This window comes from Podarcis bocagei (genome assembly GCF_964188305.1).
Source record: "Podarcis bocagei genome assembly, chromosome: 13".
Lineage (NCBI taxonomy): Eukaryota > Metazoa > Chordata > Lepidosauria > Squamata > Lacertidae > Podarcis > Podarcis bocagei.
Genome location: NC_138138.1, coordinates 45,295,287 through 45,308,796, shown reverse-complemented (window position 1 = coordinate 45,308,796; position 13,510 = coordinate 45,295,287). Strand labels below are relative to the sequence as shown.

The following is a 13,510-nucleotide window of genomic DNA, read 5'->3' as shown; positions in this document are numbered from 1 at the left end:
AAAAAACAACAACAACAACAGACTGAATGTTTGTTAAAATAGCTGACATCATCTGATCTCCTAGCAAACAAATCAGGTTGAATGCTCAATAAACAGGTCAGCTGAAAGTGACCCACCTTTGGGGGGGGAGTAGGGTTTGTGGCACAAGTGTGTGAAATCCTTTTTAGTGGCACAACTTGGATTTGCTCTTATGCAATGGAATCCCACCTCAAAATGGCAACACCTTGGGAGCCCTTTGAGATTCACTATGGCCCATGCAGGACCTTGATCCAAAGGAGCTCAGTTTTCGTGCCTTTGCCGCTGTCAAATGGAGGCTTTTTTCATCTGGGGCCACAAGGTTGAAGAACACTGCATTGAACAAGAGCACTTGATTTTGTTTTAATTTTCCATCTTTGGACCTCATAAAACCCACAGCAGTAAACTGTCACAAGCCCTAGCCTTTTACTTTCTAAATGTTCCCTTCAAATTCTTAAAACATAGCAGGGGTTCCCCCCCCCCCATGCCTACTTTACACGTTCATCCAACTCTTTACTGGAGACTTATAACAACACTTACTCCTCGCTCCTGAAGACATACACGTTTAGACCAGCATACCTTTAAAATGAACTTATGGTTTTATCGTTTAAACTGCATTCCTTCGCCCCCTGTTTTAATGGGAAGAGCCATATTTAACTAAATAGTTCCACAAACCAATGCAACAAGTTCTGCTAGACTAGAGCAATTCTCCCTCCCTGCAATTGTCTCTGTGGGGTGGGAGAAACACACACACACACACACACACACACACACACACACACACACACACACAAAAACACACCCCGCCCCAGAGCAGCACCTGTAGAGGAGAGATTTTTCCATCAGGCCAGCCGAAATTATTACGCTGACATTCTTCTCAGCACTACTTTATATTCCGCCTTATTTTTGTTTGGTTGTTTTATTGCATATTTTAATTGAGGGTGCTTTAATTTTGAACAAAATCCAAGGCGGATCCTCATGACTCTCTTCCCACTTGGTGAACCAGCTTCACCCTCTTATAAGTCTCTCTTGTGCTGTTCTGACCCCAGATTCATCATTCAGGCTCCATGTGTAGGCGTTATTAACGAAGCAGGCTTATTAAACAGGCTTTATCACAATTCCCTGGCAGCAGGGTTTGGCCTAGGTTGGTGCGAGGGAATCTCAGGCCAAAATGCCAAAATGGCACCCTGCTCCCCGCCAAAGAAAAAGGAGTGAGGGGAGATCTACATCAGGAGCACGTAGGGCGGGTGGAGATCACAATCAGCATCTGCTGCCCTGGTGGATCTTGCCGCCTGAGGCAGTCACCTCACCTTGTCTCATGAGTGGGCTGGCCCTGACTGTGGCCATTCAGATCTTTCTCTCTCTGGCCCTCGAGATTTTTGCTAGGCCATTCTCCTTTTCCAGGATACCCCCCCCCCTCTCCAGGCTACATTAGTCCTGCTCCACACCCTCCTTGAACGTTTGGGTGTGGCTGAAATGTGTCCTTGAACTGTGTTAACACCTCCCGCTTTTCTGGAGGACAGCTGGAGAGCTGTGAGGTCTGAGTGCAGAGACCTCTGACTTTTGCATGTCTGGAATGCAGCTTCCTGTACACAGCTATTGCTCCACCCACTTTTGCTTCTGGCTCCAACCACCAGTGGCATATGGCCTCTGGAAGATTCTGCATGAGGGAACTTGGTTCTCAGGCTGAGAAGGATTCTCCACCTCTGCCCTAGACCAAGGGAAAGAAAGGAGCAGGGACTGGTGCCCGCGAGCTACATTCACCGTGCCTGAAATAGAATGCAGGTTTGACTCACATCCCAAGGGCTTGGAGCAAACAAACATCCGTTAGAGCTTTCTGCATTGTCCCACATCAAAGACCAAGCAATTCCGACAAAACACTTAAAAGGGAGGCTGTATTGTCCGTAACCGCCATGTAACTCATGACGCAATTGTCACACAGTGTCTCAGCTGTTCTTTTCCAATTCAGTCCTTCAAAGAAATCAAGTGTTTGAATTGCACCCATTTACCCAACAGAAGCTTAGTCACAGAATCGTCTGCGGAATTCCCATTGTTTACTCTCAGCTCAGAATTCTAGTCCTCTTCATCATTTCGGAGCCCCCTTTGGGAGCCGAGACGTCAAAAGCATCTGTTTCCTCCGCCTGCCTTGGTTCTTTGCGACAAAGGAATAACCAATACTGGATAGCAGAGCCCATTTTAGCTGCTGAAACAGGTTTTGTAGTGTATGCGTGTGCTTGCGACCATCCCACCAGGAAGCTGGTGAGGAGGAAGGGGGCCAGAAGAAAGGGAAAGTAGGCTAGAAACAGGAAAGCAAAATAATAATAATAAACCTTTGCATGAACCAGGCTGCTTATGAGACCAGAGGGAACCGGCAGCTTCCTGACGGCTTTAGAGCCACTAATGAGCTGTCCAGCTAATGTCATTTCACGCTTGTCATCCTGTCCCTCGCAGTCGCAAGACAGTTTCGTCCCATTTAGATGGCCCATCAATTTCCCCAAACACAGGCCCCTCTCCATACACAACCAACAAACAGTTGTTTCACAGAAGAACCTTTAAGCTTTAAGGAATACTGCCACCTCTTTCCTTCCGCAGGGCTCCAATGTCCATAGCTAGGGAAATCTAGCACAGTGTCCCTTGGCAAGTGGCTATCCAACCTCAGCTTAACAAAGGAGAGTCTACCACTTTCGAGGCAGACTGTTCCACCCTCAAACAGCTGGCACCATCAGGAAGCTCTTCCCCGTGTTAGATAATAATAATAATAATAATAATAATAATAATAATAATAATAATAATAATAATAATAATAATAATAATAATTTATTATTTATACCCCGCCCATCTGGCTGAGTTTCCCCAGCCACTCTGGGAGCCTGTCTTTCTTCTCTTCTGCTGTTTTCTTACACGGTTTACCGTGGCTCGTGTTATTTTTAATATTGTCTCCAGCCAGGCTTTCATATTCGATCATTTGTCTCTCTGTTCTTTCATTGCTTTCTAAAACTCCAGGTATAGCCATGATGCTCTTACAAAAGTATTGGTGTAGGTTTGCAGGGTCAGTCTGGATCATGGGTAGGCAAACTAAGGCCCGGGGGCCAGATCCGGCCCAATCGCCTTCTGAATCCAGCCCACGGACAGTCCAGGAATCAGTATGTTTTTACATGAGTAGAATGTGTGCTTTTGTTTAAAATGCATCTCTGGGTTATTTGTGGGGCATAGGAATTTGTTCATTCCCCCCCCCCCCAAAAAAAAAATATAGTCCGGCCCCCCACAAGGTCTGAGGGACAGTGGACCGGCCCCCTGCTGAAAAAGTTTGCTGACCCCCTGGTCCAGATGATGTCCTGAATCCCTTCTTGGGGCCCTGTTTCTGTGAGGGCAGAAGGTATGAGAGCAAGGTCACCCAACCAGTGCTTGTCACTAGGCAATAGGTTGTGGCTGGCTAGTTAAGTGCCATAAGTTAGCACAGAGGTCTGCAAGCTAAGGCCCATGGGCTGGTTCCAGCCCATGAGCTTCCTGGAACCAATCCACAGCCATTCCATGGATCAGCGTGGGAATTCCGTGGTTTTTTTCCGCGACACCTTTTTTTCCTCACATCGGGGACCAACTTCTGGGTTGGAAGAGCACCAGAAATAGTGTATGTGCATGCGCACGGGTGCTCCTCACCCATACACTATTTCCAGCGCACTTCCGGGACAGAGGAGCGCCCGTGCGCATGTGCACACTCTATTTCTGGCGCTCTTACAACCCGAAGGTGTGCCAGAAATACCGTATTTTTTGCTCTATAAGACGCACCAGACCACAAGACGCACCTAGTTTTTGGAGGAGGAAAACAAGAAAAAATATATGCTGAATCTCAGAAGCCAGAACAGCAAGAGGGATCACTGCGCAGTGAAAGCAGCGATCCCTCTTCCTCTTCTGGCTTCTGGGATAGCTGCGCAGCCTGCATTCGCTCCATAAGACGCACACACATTTCCCCTTACTTTTTAGGAGGGAAAAAGTGAGTCTTATAGAGCAAAAAATACGGTAGCTTGAGCACACGCGCTCCGGCCCACCGAGAGGTCAGCCAGGGAGTGGACAAGACCAGCCTCAAAAAATGTTGCCGACTCCATAACCAAAGGAGTTTCTCTGTGCCATAGAACAAGTGGGTGGGCCTTCTCCCACGCTGCCCAACCTCATGTGACGGGTATATAGAAGAAAAATAGGCAGTGCATGTGGAGAACTAAGCTTAAAACATGCTAGAAGCTGGAGACACAGAGACATCATTGATCTGTGCTGCAACTAAAGCTGCAGCTATTGGGGAAGCAAGACCTTTTGAGATGTTGATGCTGTGAGCCCCTCCATCTTATGCTCTGGTTCTATATACGTATATCCTAAAGACCTCACAATATCTGCTGACCTTCATTCAGTGGCGTAGCGTGGGGGGTGCCAGGGGTGCCGGCCGCACTGGGCGCAACATCTGGGGGGGCGCGAGTCCAGAGGGAAGGGACAAGTTCCTTCCTCTGCCGGGCTCCCCGCCGCCACCGCCAGCCTTGCGCCCTAGCGCGTGCGCGCCCCCGCCGCCGCTGCGGCTGCGCTCCACTCACTGCTCACTGCACTCCACTCACTGCCGGCACCGCCACCGACGCCTGGCCGGGCACGGGCAGCCTCCGCACCCTGACGCCGTCGCCATCCCCTCAGCCCAGCCACAGGCGGCGGCTGCTTCTGCCGACTGGGAGGGAGGAGAGCTCCGAGGGGCCTCGCTGCGACCTGTGCTCCCCAAAACCCTCCGAGAGGAAGCCGGCGGGCGGGCGAGGGTCTCCCGGCAGAAGGGGGCACCGCTGGCTCCGGCTCTCAGCCACGGGGGGGGGGGGCGAGGATGGAGCATGGCTGGAAGCCCCCGGACCCGGCCGGGAGGAGGAGAGGCGCTCGCCAAGCCCGGATCTGGAGCTCCACCTACAGCCCAGGGAGAGGAGGGGGTGGGGAGGCGCCCGAGGGGAGGGGGCTTCGGCTGCCTCGGCCCGCGGGGGCTCCGCAAATAATAAATTTAATAAATTCCTGCTGAGCCTTTGGGGGGGGTCCTTGGCTCCTTCGCTCGCCCCCAGCCCCAGTGGCGTAGCGTGGGAGGGTGCAGGGGGCCGGGCGCAACATCTGGGGGGGCGCTCGCACTCGAGTGCTAAAATCCACGGGTTAGGGGGCGCAAATTACTTGCCTTGCCCCGGGTGCTGACAACCCACGCTACGCCACTGCCTTCATTCCAAGGAAACTGAACCTGGGTGAGCACCTGGAAGCCATGGAGTCTCTCATTCCTCAGAGATTGGGGAGGTGTTGACACCTGCTCACTCCCCCGGCCAACCCCCTTACCAACTGCCTCCCTTATAGCTTGCTCAATCCACCCTCCACTTTGGGCCTCCTCCTTCTGGAACTCATATCAACCACTTCAGGCCAATGAAGCCATTTGGGCCCCCACAGCAGAGGGCTAGGAGAAGCAAAGCTGCTATGGTTCACAGCGCCACCTGTTGGCAGCCATGCAAACTACTGCCGCGTGACTGCGCTCTTGCATTCTTATTATATGTGTCGCTAGAAATATACCACCAAGCTTAGAGTCACATAAAAATCTCTAGTTAGGGATGAAAGGGACCCACAAATCATATGGTACAGGCCATTGCCGATGAAGGAAGCCCACCATTGCGGCATCCCTGATAAAGTGACCATCCAGTTTCTGCTTTAAAAAAAAAAGAATTTTAAAAGAAAAACTGCTGGTAAACAGGCAGATTTTCTACTGAGCTACACCACTCAAGCTTGAACAAATCCTAGCCTCAGATCTGCCCCTAAATGGTTAGTCTCTGTTTCCTGCCTCCTCCCCCACCCGACCTGTTCTGAGCTCTGCCAAATCTAGAGGGCTCTGCCATTCAAATTCTAGATATATATTTTTCAAGAATTAATGCTAGTAATAGCAGAAATTCAACAGAGGAAACTTTTCTTAGCACCCCGATGGCAAGGAGTATCCTGCAAGACTGCAGTTACATCTCTCTACAGAGGTGGCACCAACAGGGAAGCTGATGGGATGTAATGGTTGGATTCAGTTACACTAGAGCAACCTGTTACGAGGCTAAAATGAGAACATGTCCTCATCTATGCCATTCTGACATTTTTTGAGGAAGGATGAGTGTGTGTGTGTGTGTGTGTGTGTGTGTGTGTGTGTGTACACAATGGTACCTTGGTTTATGAACTTAATCCGTTCCAGAAGTCCGTTCTTAAACCAAAACCGTTCTTAAACTGAGGCAAGCTTTCCCTAATGAGGCCTCATGCCGTCGGTGCCATTCCACCATTCAGATTCCGTTCTTAGACTGAGGTAAAGTTCTCGAAGCAGGACACTACTTCCAGTTTTGCAGAGTTCGTAAACTGAATCGTTCGTAAACTGAACTATTCTTAAACCGAGGTACCGCTGTATGCTACTACAGTGGCAAGAATGTTACTTGTCCAAAAATGGAAAGAAGCAGAAGTCCCAGCAAAGGAGGAGTGGATACAAAAACTTATGGAACATGCAGAAATGGTGAAACTTACCAGAAGAATAAGAGATCCAGATAACTTAAAAAAAAAAAAAGAATGGAAATGGTTTATTGAATATCTACAGATAAATTATAAACAGATGAAAACATTGGCACCTACAGTTTTAGAAGAGCATATATTTAAAGAAGATGAATAAATGAGTAAATTAAGTTAATTTGGATATGCAGAAGATATTAAAAAATAAATTTAAGGAACTGCAGAAAGAGGGGGAAGGGAAGTCAAGTTTTGAAACATCGAAATGATTGTAAAGTTAGTGAAAGGTATATAATTAGTGAAATGTATAAACTTGAAAACTATAAATAAATAAATAAATAAATAAATAAATAAATAAATAAATAAATAATCTTCCCTGGAAAGAAAGAAAGAAAGAAAGAAAGAAAGAAAGAAAGAAAGAAAGAAAGAAAGAAAGAAAGAAAGAAAGACATTTTTAAAAGGGGGGGAACTGTGGGTTTTTTTTGTCTTTGTCATTCTTTGCAACTCTGAGAACTAGAAACCTGAAACTCTATTAAAAAAAACTCAGAGGGACAAAGCCAACCCTTCCTATACATACACAAGAATATGAGTCGGTTAAGGGTTGTAGCAGAAGCAGGCTTCTCTCCCCTTTGACCTTTACGGCAAACCGTACCTGGCACATTTCCCCTCTTCTGCACAATAATGAAAGGTTCTTGTGAGAGAGCCCAAGCCTCCTTTGCATCTGGTCACCTTCATTTGCATCTGATGATGCTGGAACTGGGGCTTAATAGAACACGGTGACAAGCCAAGGTAAGGAATCACCACAATTCCTAGCCAGCTCCCAGTGGCGGTGGCTGCTGGATTGGGACAGGTAATTGGAAAGGCTTGCGAGGCCAACAGGAGGTGGAGCCCGAGAATGTGACAGGCAGAGCCAAAAACCAACCACAAGCGCAGGGCTAACTAATTCTAGTTTTGTTCCCATCTTCCTCCCTGCTGAGTTGTACAAGGGGGAAACCTGAGACCATGACTGTGTACATGAAGTAGTTTAAAGTGGATTTGATGCATCTCGTGTCTGCATCTTGCTTAGTTCATCCACACAATGTTGCCCTCATCCAATTGGTAGCTGGATTCCATGAAGCCGGGTATGGCATAAAAAAACCCCACTTAATCAGGCACTTAATTGGCTGCTTCTTGGGGGAAAAGCAATGACAAACTTAGACAGCATCTTAAAAAGTAGAGACATCACCTTGCCAACAAAGGTCCACATAGTAAAAGCTATGGTTTTCCCAGTAGTGATGTATGGAAGTGAAAGCTGGACCATAAAGAAGGCTGATCGCCGAAGAATTTATGCTTTTGAATTATGGTGTTGGAGGAGACTCTTGAGAGTCCCATGGACTGCAAGAAGATCACACCTATCCATTCTGAAGGAAATCAGCTCTGAGTGTTCACTGGAAGGACAGATCCTGAAGCTGAGACTCCAATACTTTGGCCACCTCATGAGAAGAGAAGACTCCCTGGAAAAGACCCTGATGTTGGGAAAGATTTGAGGGCACAAGGAGAAGGGGACGACAGAGGACGAGATGGTTGGACGGTGTTCTCGAAGCTATGAACATGAGTCTGACCAAACTGTGGGAGGCAGTGGAAGACAGAAGTGCCTGGCATGCTCTGGTCCATGGGGTCACGAAGAGCTGGACACGACTAAACTACTAAACAACAACAATCATCCCTAGCTAACCTGACCAGTGGCCAGGGATGATGGGAATTGTAGTCTCAAAACATCTGGAGGGCCGAGTTTGCCTATGCCTCACTTAAATGGACACACAGACAGGTAAACATTCCTGTGTGGATGCTCATAATAGACCTCAGGTTTCCAGAACTCAGGGAGAGTGAACAAGTACAAATTCAGGAGAGGGCACAGCAACACAGAGGCATAATTCACACCATACATTTAAAGCACTATGATGCCACTTTAAGCAGACATGGCTTCCCCCAAAGAATTCTGGGAGATGCAGTTAGTTAAAGATGCTGAGAGTTGTTTGGAGAGCTCCTATTCCTCTCCCAGAGCTACAATTTCCATAGGCTCCTGGGAAAAGGGATTGATTGTTAAGACCCCTTGTGAATTATTATTATTATTATTATTATTATTATTATTATTATTATTATTATTAATATTATTATTATTATTATTATTATTATTAATTACCTGCCCTTCATCCTAAAGTCACAGGGCAGATTGCAACAATTAAATACAGTTCAAAACAACGTACAATAAATGTACAAGGCAAACATATACATAAGTATATGAACCACATGTCTGAAATTGTACATGAGAGCAATCCTGAAGCCATTTTGACTCTCCCAAATTGACCTCAAATATTTCTCTGCAAGGGGGAAGGAAATGGGAAAGCCTCCCCATTGCCTTTTGCTTACAAATCCTGTCTTAAGGGAATATTTGTGTATGGATAGGGTGAGCCTGTGACCTGGATTCAGGAATTAAAGTATTTACCATCACAAAAGAATGGCCAGGCTGCCCAGGTAAAGCAACCAGTGACCATTATCAGGTATCCTGGCAAACAGGATTTCTGCTATAGACCACCTCATTCTGTGATGTATGTATGATGTTTCAAGGGGGTGGTCTTGGGCTACAGGGGAGGCAATTTCAAAAGTCTATATAAGGGCTTGCACACCATTGTGCTGGGTTCTCTCTTCCCTCCTGTGTGGGGGGAGTGGGGACCCTGTTGAACAGTACTTCTCTATTGCAATAAAGATCAGGCTTACTCGCTGCTTTGCTTCTCAATAGACTCTGGTTGGCCTCTATTATTGTCTCCTACCAATAGGGAACCTACTTAAGGACTCTGTATGGGCCTTTGGATACCCTATAAGGGGAAAGGAGCAGTTTTCCCCCCTTATAACAACAGAGAATGGCCTCTTCTGCTGCCTCCACCCCAAGCCTCTGAAGGCACCTAGAGGGTTTGTAGGGAAGGAGATGGTTTTCCAGAGATTTGGGGCCTCAGTAAACCCTAATGTCAGCATCTTGAATTAGCAACCTAGAAATGAATTGGCAAAGAGAATGGTGGCTCTGTGAGGGGAATGGAGGCCTCTTAACTCTCAGCACCCTTAACACACCACAGCCCCCAGAATGACTTGGGGGGAGCCATAAAGTGGTGTCACAACCAGGGTCGGATTTAGGTTTGATGAAGCCCTAAGCCACTGAAGCTAATTGGGCCCTTTATATGCCCAGCTGTCCTTTGTCAACAACAAATTGTCACTGTTTTTTGTGTTGAATGGTAATTTATGGACCTAATAGGTATCTAAACCCATTTGCACATAGCAAAATACAATGGTACCTCGGGTTGCGAACGGAATCCGTTCCGGAGCACCGTTCGCATCCTGAACAGAACGTAAGACGCGACAGCGCATCTGCGCATTTTGACTGTCTGCGCATGCACGAGCGGCGAAACCCAGAAGTAACGCACTCCGTTACTTCTGGGTCGCCGCGGACACAACCCAAAAATACTTATCCTGAAGTGTATTTATCCCAAGGTATGACTGTTCGGTGGTATCCTTGGTGACATACGCTTCAGGTTACATACGCTTCAGGTTACAGACTTCGCTAACCCAGAAATATTACTTCGGGTTGCTTCAGATGAGAACAGAAATCGTGCAGCAGCGGCACAGCAGCAGCAGGAGACCCCATTAGCTAAAGTGGTGCTTCAGGTTAAGAACAGCTTCAGGTTAAGAACAGACCTCCAGAACGAATTAAGTTCTTAACCTGAGGTACCATTGTATGTATTTTATCAAAGTAATTTTTTTTTAATCTTATATTTTGGAAATGTACATCCAATTTTTTTCCCCTTTTTGGGGGGCCCCCAAGAGAGTGGGGCTGTAAGCTATAGCTTGTTTAGCTTATACGTAATATCTGGCACTGATGGCAACCCATCAAGCATTGCCTACTTGCATGGACAGGATATATTAAGACAGAGTTCACTGGAAAGTGGTCCTGTGTGGACAAACTTCCCCAAAAGCCCACGTGGGAAAATCAGATCTGTGTGACTCACATGTGCATTGACACTCTGGCGTGTGTACACAGCCTGAGGAGGAGGAAACTGACAGGCAGTGCTGGTTGTTGTGAGTAAAAAACAGGTAGGTGGTGGGGCAGCGTCTACTGCTCCTTCCCTCCTGAGGAAAAAATTAATGATAATATTTAAACTCACACCAAAGACGCTTGCATCCCACTCTCTTGCCCCTTGTTTTCCGACCCCAGCCCCCTCTCCCTGCTGAAGCTGCCTGAGATGAGAGAGGAAATTGTGATATTTCCTGCCCCTCCTTTTCCTTGCTGATTCACAACAGCAGCAGCAGCAGGAGAAATCAACATCTCACCCTAGGTCCGGTCCTTCTACAAGACTCTGCTTTTAAATCAAAAAGTGACAAAGCCTAAACCTTCCGAGAAGAAAGATTACACCACCTGCCCTGGGATGTGTGCCTCTTTGCATGGGTAGCTTCTGTTCACACTCGCACGCCCTTCTCCATCTATCCAGGAAAACAAAAGGCATTCTCAGAGTTTAAGGACACATTCCAGCCAGGCAAAAACATGCAAGGAGGGTGAGCAAAAGCAGGGCTGGGAGAGATGTGGGGTTGGCTAAAGAGAAGGGTCAAATCGAGAGGCCTGAGGGTCACACTTGGTCTCCAGGCCTGAGATAGTTGCTGACCCTCCAGTTCTCCCTACTTTCCAGTGATAATCCCAGATTTACAGAAACTGTCCTGGTTTCTGATTTGATCCCAGAATGTTCCACTTTTCCTTAGGACGTTTCTATTTTCATTGGAGAAATGTTGGAGGGTATGGAGTTATATGACACACACGCCCCTAGCCATCTGAAGGCAGTCCTGTATAGGGTAGGGTTTTTAAAAATGTTTTATTATGTTTTTCTATATGTTAGAAGCTGCCCAAAGTGGCTGGGGCAGCCCGGTCAGATGTGTGAAGTTTAAATAGTAAAATTATTATTATTATGGAATAGGACGTCCCTATTTTCATCGGAGACATGGTGGAGGGCATGTGGTTTTTCTTGTTACTTATTGCACTTTTTATTTAAAGTAACTCAAAAATAGTGCATACATTAAAACCAAGGTAAAACTAAAAGAGAGTAAAAGCTAAAAATGTATTTGTAAAAGCGCAAGACTAATGCATCCCACTCACTGAAGGAGGCCACAGATAATTAAGAGCCAAGACCTGGTGAAATTTTTGCCTGGCCCTTAAAGTGATAGTGCCAGATGTGCTTCCTTGGGGAGTGTTCCATAAACGAGGAGCCACCACTGAGAAGGCATGTTCTTCTGTTGACACACTCTGCACCTCCCTCCCTCGGAGGGAACACAGTGAGAAGGGCCTCAGATGATAAATGCAGGGGTCGGGTTGGTTCCTCACCCACTGGAAAGCTCCCATGCTGCTCCCAGGTTTACATACTAAACAAGCGCTTTCTGAAAGCACAAACTAGCCATCCTCCTAACACAGACTGAAATCTTAGAAAGTGTGATGTATTACGGCATCATTTTTTTGTGGGCATGAGCCCACTTCCTCAGAGATATATGACGCAATCCCAATAGCCATTCATGCATGTGTTAAAGCTAGGGTGGATCTAAACACAGGTGGGTAAAATGCTATAAATAAGTCAGAAATTAGATCGCTTTAACAAAAGAAAAAAAATCCCTATGGAAAACCGTGTTTTAGAATTTCCTGCTCTCTGGCGCAGTCTAGTGTTACATGTTTATAGCGCATTCAAATCCCTTAATATAGTCCCTAGACTATTTGCGTCCACAAACGCTTGTGCTGTTATCCAGGGCAGGGGAACATTTTTCAGCCCAAAGGCCGTATATTTTTACGAGAGCTGCATGCCAGCAGTTGGATGAGGCCAGAGACAAAAGCACGCTGAGCAGCAAATGTAATTTTTCCTTTGCACGGTGGGTTAGCTTCCCCACGCACTCACGTATTCCTCTTGAGCCTCTATCCAAGGAAGCAAGAGGAATGAACTGGGCTCAAGGACACATTCCAGGCTGGCAGAAATATGCAAGAAGGGCTTAAATCAGGGCCTGTCAAAGTAGCGGCCTGAGGAGAGTTTGGAGGGCTGAAACAGAGGCCTGGAGAAGTGTGTTTAACCTGAGATTGCCCCAGTTCTGCTTTGGTCTTCATGGTTCCCAAAAAACTCTTTGCTGCTGCTGCTGCTGCTGCTGCTGCCAGTGATGGTTTATGGGGCCTGAGTGGGGACTAAAGATTATTGACGGCAGTATTTTGACATCTGGTGGAGACTGCTCTTATGGCCTAAACTGAGCAGGGAAGGAACTTAAGGGCTAAGATCCCAGCCCCTTTCCACCCCAACCCACCCACCTCGCATAATTCCAGCCTCGCCCTCCTCTCTCCTCTTCCAAACTCCCCCAATGCTCAGCTCTCTTCACCTCCCCCAGCCTTCCCTGCCATTCCTATATATAAGTCAGCAGCACTCATCGCAGTCAATAAAGACGCCACGGTGCAGATGCCATTAGGCCCTTGGCCGAGGCCCAGAAAACTCATTATTACTACACTGTCGACTCCGAGTCGTAGCCGAGTGCTTCGGGGCCGCCAGAGCTGCTTGCTCTTGGACGGAGACCTGCGGAGAAACCAGCCGGCTTGGAGGCGACGGAGAAGGGGAACCGCAGAATAGCTATACTAAAAGGGCTGATGGGAAATTCGCTGCCCAGGGAATTCCGTAATGGAACAAGATGCTGCTTCGCCGCCCCCATCCTGGATCACCTTCCTTTTTTAACCTGGAGGAGGAAACTGGCCTCACATCCCCAACCAGGCGTGAGCGAATCCGTCAATTGTGGGTTTCTCGTTTTCTTCCCAAATCTGAAGTTCTCCATACAGTGGTACCTCAGGTTACAGACGCTTCAGGCTACAGACGCTTCAGGTTACAGACTCCGCTAACCCAGAAATTGTACCTCGGGTTAAGAACTTTACCTCAGGATGAGAACA

General features: G+C 47.3%; 1 protein-coding gene across 1 annotated transcript in view; it reads right to left on the bottom strand.

Moving 5' to 3' along the window:
- Positions 1 to 13,510, bottom strand: part of ADCY4 (adenylate cyclase 4) — a 76,692-nt gene that overhangs the window by 57,499 nt on the left and 5,683 nt on the right. The gene's annotated exons all lie outside the window — the stretch shown is intronic.